At 39.5% G+C, this 10,892-nt stretch overlaps 1 pseudogene; it reads left to right on the forward strand.

The window, feature by feature from the left end:
• The first annotated feature begins 1,110 nt into the window (after positions 1-1,110).
• Positions 1,111-10,892, forward strand: part of LOC123521238 — a 19,934-nt pseudogene continuing 10,152 nt past the window's right edge.

Genomic DNA, 10,892 nt, shown 5'->3' on the forward strand with positions numbered 1-10,892 from the left:
TATTGGTTCCATATTTCCTGATATATTATAAACCTTTTCAACAAATTGACTACACACGCGGTTTGAGGGACACTCGACCTCAAACAGGGTATGCAGGAGTTCTAAAGGACTTGCATCAAACCCTGCATGACACACTTTATACTTCTAGTCTCAGACTTTCTTTCTCCAGAGCAGTTAGTAGATCTTGTGCTTTTCAGAGTCAACAGATTAGTTTTAGACTTTATATGTATTGTATTTATTTAACTTACTGTGGTACGGTGAATTTCATGATATTACTTGTTAAGACAGTTTTTGTAATTCCCACCAAATTACTGGGTGGTACCATGCAAATAAAGTATGTGGAAAGAAAACAATAATCCAAGAAGCTGGGTTAGATTTATTGACCATTTCTTCCTTGTGAGGTTTTACAGATACAAGAAACCTTAAGGGTAATTTATAGGAGAATGAGAAGTGGCAATTGGGAAAGAAGTTACCCTCATAGGGCTGAGCTTTTTGATGGTTACTAAGAAATGGAATTACAAAGGTAGATATTAATGAAGTTGATAAAATGTTCTAATGCAGCACTACAGGAGTTTGGGAGGAAATATATAACAATGTCTGCTGGTCCCTCAACATGAAAAATGTCAGTCGGTTCCACTGACCCCAGCCAGGACAAATGTAATGATGGGAATTTCCACCTGGACCGTTTGAAGCAAAGCTCATTAGTTAATTAAGGTAAGAAATCTACTGAAGGGTATTTGATAAGTTTGTCATCACACTGGGCTTTAAATGTGTTATTGTAAGGTAGTCAAGAGGTGCCAGAGACCAAATCAGTTGAATTAGAGCCAACAGGCTGTTTTGGGGAGAAAAACCCAGCCTGGGTGAAGTCCCAAGGTCCACAGTATCCGGGCCCAGGGAGTTGCGCCCCAGGCTACAGGGGTGGTGCTTATATGGCCAGCGAACATGTGACTGGGCTGTTTTGAGTCCATATTAGGTAAAGTAGTCAGGGATTGGAAGATTCAGGTATGTCCCGGTTTCTGAAATGTAAGGTGTCTTCCTGGTTCCGGGTGTATTCGTGCCGGGTGCAGAGCGGCGGGCTGAGAACAAAGCAGGCACTGAGCTAAATGGGCCATGCCAGGTGCGGGCACTGAGCCAAACGGGCCATACCAGGTGCAGAGCGGCGGGTCAAGAATAAAGCGGACCATTAGCCAGCTCTGGTCAGCTCCGCAGGTGTGTGTGGGAGATTCCAGGTCACTCACTGCTAGTTGTTTCAGCTAGCTCTGGTCAGCTCCACATGGGTGGAGGAGATTCAAGGTCACTTGCTGCTAGAAGCCGGCCTGGTATTGATCCTGCTGTACAGTTATCTCAGAAGTACGAATGGACAGGATCTCAAGAGAAAAGAACCAGTATTGAAGGGGGTCCTTTTGATCCAGAGGACAGAATTGTGATACCACAGGAGTGGCAGAGAAGCAGTGGCAGTAGAATCAAGTGTATCAGAGAGAGGGATGGGCTTCCTGACCCAGAGCAGGGCAGTGTTTTGTTCTATTGTTCACAGGGACAGTTGGGTTGGAACTGACTCACTGGTACCTAACAACAATATAGTAGAATGACAGGTAATATGGGAAATGAGAGAAAAAATGCTGGAAGGATCTAATTATTACCTGTAAAATTACTTCACATGGGTAATAAAGTTATGTTAGAGTTGTTCTGATCTCTAGAATTAGCCACTGCAATAGCTAATTCTTTTTCCTTTTTTTTCTGGTTGAGATAATAGGAAAATGATGCTTTCAGAGTAAGTTAATTTGCTAGTTTATTGCTTAAACATTTTTATTTTAAGCATTAAGGTGGATATCTTTATATTGATTTCCTAATTTCTAAAACCCAAAAGGTCAGTTGATATAAAGTACACTAGACTAAGACATTGTACAGTGAACCCTCGTTTATCGCGGTTAATCGGTTCTAGACCCTACCGTGATAAATGAAATTCCGCGAAGTAGGATTCCTTATTTGAAAATCAAATATTTTCGTAGTTAGAGCATAGAGGGCATGAAAAAACACCCTTTAGTCACCATTATACTCGTATTACCCAATTTATTAAACAAAAAAGGGAAAATACAGTAAAACATTTTGGACGTTACAATTATCATTTATTATTTATTATATTATTTATGGCATCAAGCATGTACAGTATGAGCCAATCAGTGGCAGTAATGACAGAGCATGCGCTGTTACGCAAAAACCGCGATAGAGTGAAGCCGCGGAAGCCGAAGCGCGAAGTGGCGAGGGTTCACTGTACATTCTTTCTTTCACTATTAAGAAACCTTGGAAAGTTATTTAATCTATCTAACATCAGATCTCCCATTTGTAAAATGGAAAGAGATAAAATTTTCTTACCATAAAGGTTTCCGCTGAGTGGCAAAGAAAATAAACCAAAACCAAAACCAAATCCACCATCACTGACTCAATTCTGGATTTTAACGCCTTGGTGGGGAAGACATGGCACTAGAACACTGACCTGTCCCTCAAACAATGTGCTCAATTATGGCACCAAACTTCCTGGTACTCTCAATTAATTATCCTAGTCACTTTTCTACAAAAAATAAAAACAAACAAATAGCTGCTGGAACTCACTTATTCAAAAATGAGACAAAACCAGAAAGGAACTAACATTGGACCCATGCTCCGCTTAGCTTGAGTCTCTATAGGGCAAACGAAATTCTGTATGAAAAAAATGCTTTATAAAATAATAAATGACAAGAAAATAACTAATTGGTCGCAAATCATAATGTGAAAACTTCCAAGCCGCCAATATCGATGTGGGAGAAAGATGTGGGAGTCTAATCAACATCTCAGCTTTGAAAACCCTTGAGGACAATTTGGCTCTGTCCTCTAAGGTTGCTATGAGTTGGAACCTGCTTTGGGTTTAGCAATAGTTTTAGGGTACAAAAGAGACTCCAATCTCAAATATTATTTAAGGATAACATTTTATGAAGTCTTAAAATGGACAAAGACAACACAAACACTCAGACTTTTCATCCTGATGAGGGAGGTCAAAATGACATCCAAGAATTCACAGTTGGGACTTTAGTTAAATAGGCATGGGACAAAGGAACTTCACACATTCATGATTGGCTGCAAATCAATACATCACAGTTACAAGTTGGACTTCAGAATCACACAACACTGATACGATTGGGACACAAACACCATCTTAGATAGAAGAGCTTACAAGACATTCCAGAACCTTCTGACCAAGGCAGTCAGGGTGAGAGTGATAGGGCATGACTCAGGACTACGGACCCTCCAGGCATCTCTGTCAAGAACACACTCAGGCAAACCCCTAAGAGAGACTGCCCGCACTTGGGCTGTCTGGAGACAGGTGGAGGTAATCTACTTTCTAAGGTACTCTGTCTGAAGGCAAGAGTATCTACTCAAAAAACAATAACAAAAAACCTCACTGCCATGGAAGATTCTGACTCACTCAAGCAACTCAACGGGGTAGACTAGAGCCTCCTCTATGGGTTTCCTAGACTGTAAGGAAGTTGGAAGTCTCATCTTTCCCCTGCAGAGTGGCTGGTGGTTTGACTGCTAACCCCTTGGTAGCAGCCCAAAACATAACCCACTGTGGCACTACATCCTCCATTAATGATCAGAAAAAATTCAATACAGGCTTAATCTATGTAAGGAAACTGCAAATGGATTTGGGGCTGTAACTGCCATCCATAGCATTTTGCAAACCTGGGTGCTCAGAATTTGAGCTCTAATTCACAACACAAGATGATCCAGATAAAAATAGTTACCGTGGGACTCTGAAAGATACTAGATATACAGGGCAGTTTATCCTGTACAATATATTGTTTTCATAGTTCTTTTGTATGCTTTTTGTGGTTGTTCAATCAAGCTTGAACTGCTATTTTACTACTTCATGCTCTCCGTGTTGTCTGCCTTTAGGAGCAATGTTTTCTTGTCTCCTCTCCTCCAGTATATATGTATATCCTTGATATTTTGTTTGTTTATTGGGTGTATATGTGTTCCTGTTCTAAACAGATTATAAGAAGCAGCACAGATTAATAAAAGTAAAAGCAGTCACAAGCAGCCTAGCTTGAAGCCTAGCTCTCTCTGTCCTGGGCTCCTCATTTAAAGTCCCTGAGTTTATTACTTTATCTGTACAATGGATTTTGTACAATGAGTATTGCTATTAGAAAACATTAGACCATATCTACATAAAGTTTGTTAAATATTTTGGACCCAAAAAGCAGATTTTAAAAATCAGAAATATCCTGTAAGGCTACCTACAATGCAGTACTTGGATTTCATCAAATCTCATTTGCTCACTTAAAAGCATATTTTCCTTAATTTGTATTCTTAATTGAAGGTTTTAGGACCCTTAACAACTGTGACATTGCTGCACTGTGGTCAATAGCTTTTCATTCAAAGAACTATTGTACCTTTTTCTAAGTGCCATCATAACATCTAGTTTTCCTTAAAACTGACTTTTTCTGGATGCCTTTGACTAAATTATAGTTCCAAAATCTCTTCTTTTTGTTTAAATAGAACACATTCTAATTTTAAGCCTTTAGATCAGAGAAGATATATATTTTTTTCAGAGACCATATTTTCACAGATCATAATTCACTGGCTATTCTGTTAAAGCCATACTAGCATTACGTGGTAATATGTCCGTTAAACTTTAGATTCCACAGAATTGCCCCCCCCCCCTATAAAGATCACTCCCAGAAGATCACATATTACTCCAAATGCATTCTCATCCACTCAGTTCTGACTCATAGCCACGGTGCAGGACCAAGTAGAACCGTCCCTCTAGGTTTCCAAGGCTGTCCATTTTTATGGCAACAGAAAGCCTCATCTTTCTCTCAAAGCAGCTGGTGGGTTTAAAGTGCTAACTTGGTGATGAGCAGCCCAACATATAAACCCAATGACACACAGCCTTTACACTTGTATAACCTTTTATCATATTAAAAATATCTCATAGTCATTTCATAGCGGTCTCCAAAATAGTAGTGTAGAATGGAGTTCTGACTGCTTTTGGAAAGAAGAAGAATAAAAATCAGACTAATAAAAATTGTCAACTATTGTGTCTATGTCCCCAGGAAAAACAGGGTTAGGACTCATCGTCTCTTACTCTCAGACCTGCAGATATCCTGCTGAGCTAGTTACTCTGGCATCAGAGGACAAAATTTATCTATTGTGTGCCATGAATTGTTCTTTGGGAGAAGTCTGTTCAGTAATAAAGTTCTCCTTAAGTTAAAAATAAACAAACAGCCAATCCCAGTGGTTCCTGGGACTAGGAAGGGGTGGGGAGCAGTAGGAGGGGGATGGAAACCACAGGCTAACCAGGAGAATAGGAAGGAGGCAGAAGAGATAAAATTGGTGTTGGGTGAATCCGGATCTATCACTACAAGGGAGAAGGGGTTGAAAACCAAGGCCGCAGCCTTCACTCATCTGAGGCTCTCTCCAGAACCCAGTAGGAAGAAGATCCACTGCTGAGTATTCATTTGGGAAGCAGCAGGAGGAGGCAGTAGCTATTTAGCCAAATGAACCCCTTCCTGACAGCTGTGATAATATGTGTCTGTGTCACCAGGACCCTTAGGAAATTATCCCTAAAATGACTAATTTTTGGTCTGTCAAAAAAACAACAACAACCAACTCAGTTCAAATGGACAAGACAAGGTTGAGAACAACTAACATCAAATTTGATGTAACATTCACAGCACTTGTGTAGGGATTTCTACAGGAAAGAGTGGAAATCCTTGGTTAGCTGGCTTAAGTGTCCTGAATTTAGTTTCTGAATTTTCACAAGCTAGCTGTGTGACTTTAGACTAGTAGTTTAACCTCCCTGCACCTCTGAGCTGTCATATTTGATATGAGCAGGTTGGTTACTAAGTAATATCTAAACAATCCTTATAGATACAGGAATTCCCCAATTTGTGATCACAATAACGGAAAGTGCTTTATCACCTACAAATGTTTTCCACATACATTATCTAATTTCCTTCTCATGGCAGTTCTGAGGTAGCATTATAGTTCTGCCCAATATCAGAGGAGAGACTCAGAAACCACAAAATGGCAGACCTGGCATTGAACAAATGCTCACAAAAGGAAAATGCCCTCCAGTGAAAGAAGCAGCTAATGCTAACATGATTAATATACGACAATTTGGACTGTGAGTTATTTAGGGCAGAACTTCTGGTGCTGCACTGGGATAGTGACAATCCACCTTGTGAAATGTTATCTGATGATGTATTTAAAAAAAAACTAATAAAGAGAAAATTAAAAAAAGATACAATAATTGTTACTGCACTACACCCTAATGAATTATTGTGTTCAAGGTTCCTACAAAAAAAGTAATATTATACTCGGCTTATGTTTTAATTGATTTATTAATATTTTATCACAGGAATGTAATTTAAGCTCCTCATGATTTAGATCTCATAAACCTTTAGCATTTTGCAAATTCAAATTCCAATTTAAAGCCAGGGCGAGCAATTAACTTTTCTATCATCTTGTCCGGGGAGAAGGTTCGTGTTTAATTTGAGACAAAGTGACAGAAATATATATACACTGTATGTATTACTCCAATTTAATTTATGAGTCAGCACCATCCACCTTCAAAATGTAGATTTAATAGAAGGGGAGGAAAAAAAGGCCAGGCTGTCATGATAGTGCTGGGATTTCAGCTCTAAATTTCTTACCTATCTATCGATATAATTCTATTTTTTTAAACTTGTTTGTTGAGATATTAGCCTGGGTTGATTATAGGCCTATTTCCAATTCTTTTGTTTTAAGGCCCAGTTACAATTTCCTTCTTCACATAGCACACAATCGCCTGGAGATTGTGGGGAGCTTGTACTCCCCACATCTGCCTTTTCTCCTGCCCCTTCTCTGTTCTGCTTTATGCCCCTGCAGGTTTAGATCCCAAATCTAGACAAGTGAGGGACATTGAGGTAAATATTGCCTTGGGTTATGAGGTTATTTCCTCATTCCCTTTTGCATTCTTCAGCCAAGTCTTTTAAGTGTCTGAAACCTAAATTAAACATAGCTTTCCACAACACTTATCTTTTAAGGTAACCTGGTCTACATAGCAAGTTAATGCAGTGGCATTTCCGTGTGACTCTTCACAAGATCTTTACGAACAGAATAGGAAGAAATGAACTAAAATCACAGGAGGCAGTCAGTGGAGTTAAAGGGAAGTACTTCCCTTTGGTGGTTATTAAATACTGGAAGGGGGCTGCAGAGAAAGGTTAAGGAATTCTTCCCAGCCCAGCTATCCTATAATTCACCAAAGGTGCACAAAGCTCTATGCTGATGAGCTAAGTTACATGACATCTCCTCCCTGGTTCAATCAAAGGGAAGCAATTTACATCTCAAACCATTTCTCTCATCAGTAGGACATAAAAACTGCAGAACAGATACACGGCAAATGTGCTTATTTATACAGCCTCAACTCGGTTATCACCATTCTTTATGATTTTCCTTCGCTCCCTTCTCCTCTGGAGGGTGGCCATTTTGAATAGGATGCTTTAAATTCTAAAGTGAGAAAAAAAGGCAGGGCTAAAAACAATTCAGGCCCCAAATGAACTAAAGATTTCCCATGATCTGACAGTCCTTGGCCATTGTGGTGGTAGGCTGATTCCTTTGTTCATTTAAAAATCAAATTGGGTCCCCTTTGCAGGCCACAGGAAGACAGTTAATGTAAACCTCTGGAAGGCTGCCTAACAAATTTTATTCACTTTCCGGGCATACAATGGTGTGCTACATAAGAAAATGAAGTGCATTTGTCACAGAAAGGCTAGGTTGAATTAATGTGAGGTCTTCATTCATAAAACAAGCTTATTTTACTAATAGTCTCTATTAATCTCAGCTTAATTATGTCAGGCATTTTACACTTGCACACGACAGTGAAATGGCCAAAAATGCATTTACTGCACCTGCTTAAATGCAGTCATATCCCCAGAAACTATTGCAGGGAAGAGGGGAAAAGCTCCCGCAGACATGCCTTTTAGGCAGAATATGGGATTATGGCAGAAGGGCTTTAAAAACATGAGGTAAAAATGGTAATCATATTCATCAAGTACACAAAGAAGTAAAAACAAGAAGCTCCAGATAATTCTTTTTAGTGGACTCACTAAAATAACAATAACAGCTTGATGAAGGGAACATGATTGTCAAAAGCGTGTCCATTTTACATTTTCTCTTTACATAGTGCAATAAAAAGGGAGCACCTGCAGCTTCTACTTGTGGGCTTTTCCCCCCCGATGTGAAAAGAAATCTTGGGACATCATATTTGCTTTAGGAGCTCTCGTCTAATCTCAAGAACACATTCCCTAATATGAACGTACATCTGAGCGCTTGAGGAATACCTGAGGTTTCGCAGCTGGCAAAGCACAATCTTTACTTCACACCCCTTTATTCATTTGGACACATTGGAGCACTTTATGGCTTTGACCATTCTAGAAAACCAGAATTCTCTGTCATGAACTCTTTTTAGACAAACTACACTCAAATATCCTCAAATTTCCATTACTTGGTGACACTGACTTTACTGACAGACACAACCCACAGCAGCATCGTTGTTGTGGTGTCTTTATACTTAACTAAAAAAATTACCATTAACTGCACATCACAGGTATCTGAAGTGCATGAGAAAACCATAAACTTAATTACATTGGAGGGCTGGTATGATCTCACATGAAATTTGAATTATCGTTATTAAAAACAGAAATTGCATTTGCTTAATGCTTCTTACAGTAAACCAGTCAATTTTAAACTTTCAGGATTGTATAATGAGACAAAACAATATTTTTAAAGTGAGAGAAAATGACTGAAGAATTTAAAAGAAGCATTTTACAAGTATTCTCCCTCCCTTCATCCCTCTCCGCATTCCTTCCATCTTTCTTTCTCCCTCTATCTCTTCCTCCTTCACCCCCTTCTTCCCTCCCTCTTTCCTTCCTTCCTTCCTTTCCCAATTTGCAGAAAAAGGTGATAAAATTTAAGTAAGGAAATCATACTTTTGTTTTTGCATCCTTATGTTTTTACTCCTAAAAGTGCTATTTCGGGGCAAATTGAAATGACTTCTTGTGAGATTCCTAATTTTTTTTCTCTTAGAGTCTACAATTGTCCTTCAGGAATCAACCAGTGGCCAAGCATTCCTATAATAGCCCTCAACATAACACAAGAGTTTGTGACTTGCCCCAAGCAAAGGTAGTCTTTTCTAAAGGATTTCAATAGCTAGTAAAGAAATGTGTCTTCAAGTAGGTTTGGGAAGACACAGAGCAAATGGCAGTGGAGTATCTGCATATAAGAAGAAAAGGCTCAAACTGTACTTCACAATGCCCTCTCTCTATTGTATGTGTAGAGTCAAGGCTGAGCCCTAAACACTCTTTTACAGACAAAGGAGGATAAGAGACTAAGTTACTTTTCATATTCCAAAGAAAGTATTTGAGTATAATTCTATTTCTACAGGTCCTTGCCTCTATGAGGACCCAATATGCAAAATATTAAACTGTACACAAAACCAAAATAAGATTATGTGTGTTACAAAATGTTTTATAATCGGCCTCATTGCGACAGCAACCCTAATGTAATAGAGTTTTATTTTTATCTTCATAAACCTTTACAAGAAAGGTTGTATTAGAAGTGCCAGGATGATCAGAACAAAGATTTCCATAGGCAGAACCATAACAACAGGCATTATTCATCCTCAATTCACCTGATAAGAACTATGAAATGCATGAGGAGGAGGCACCTACAGGGCGATACGGAGGCAGGTGCTTCTACGTGGCATGGCGGAAGACTACCAAAATGGGAGCCTGCCCACAGTGCTATGCTTTCATCGTCCCGTTTGCCCTTGCAGTCACCCTGCGTCTCTCACTGGTAGCTGTAACTATCTCAGATCATTCTTTCTCAAAGCACTTTCTAAGGAGTGAATCTGAGATCTCATCAGAATCGATCTCGTCTGTGCCACTTGACTAAAGAATGTATATGATCATTTTCCTCTACCACCCTTTTATTGGCTTGTTGGATAATTGTGGCTGTGTACTGCTGTGACGCAGGAAATTATACCACCAGTATTTCTAATACCAGCTGGGTCAGCCATGGTGGACAGGGTTCAGCAGAGCTTCCAAACTAATACACACTAGGAAAAGACCTAGTAATCCACCTTCACAATGCGGCAACGAAAACCGTATGGGTCCCAACAGAATATTGTCCAATATCATGCTGGAAGGTGAGTGCTTTAAGTTGCAAGACTCTCAAGACACACAATGATTGTGAAAATCGCACAGGATCTGGCAACATTTGTTCTGTTCCATGAGTACGCAACCGACTCAATGGCAACTAACAACAACAACAACAACATAGTTTTATTAAAATCAAAAGTATCATGAAAACTTTTTTTTAAAAACCGTCGACTGGACATTATTTTGTAAGTATACCTTAACGTCCTCTAGTCCTATGGATTATACGGAGCAAGGAAGTGCTGTGTACAAGTCAATGTGCGCACATTCCTTCAAGAGTTTACATGCTTACTCAAGATTTTCACATTTCACCAGCCATGTGTTTTTCCTAGACCACACCAAGCTAATTCTCACCCCAAAGCCTGTTATATATGGCATTGTGACCCCTTCCCCCAAGAAATACACAACGAAGCCTTCAGTTTACAGACCCACTAGCAGTGTATGAGTGTTCAAAGCTCTTCATACCCTCACCAGCACTTGTTGTTTTGCATCTTTCTAGGATACCTGGGACGAGATGATATATCATTGCTTTTCTGATTTGCATCTCTCAAATGAATAACAACAATTCCTATCTGTACCAGTGTACCTCCTCTGGTCTAGCCAGTCTTGCAAGATAGAATTCGAGTCATGGTAGTGGGAGCGGGGAGGAAACCTTTA

Source organism: Echinops telfairi, unplaced genomic scaffold (assembly GCF_000313985.2).
Source record: "Echinops telfairi isolate 266 unplaced genomic scaffold, ASM31398v2 ScPeMD7_6;HRSCAF=24_0, whole genome shotgun sequence".
NCBI classification, from domain to species: Eukaryota; Metazoa; Chordata; class Mammalia; order Afrosoricida; family Tenrecidae; genus Echinops; species Echinops telfairi.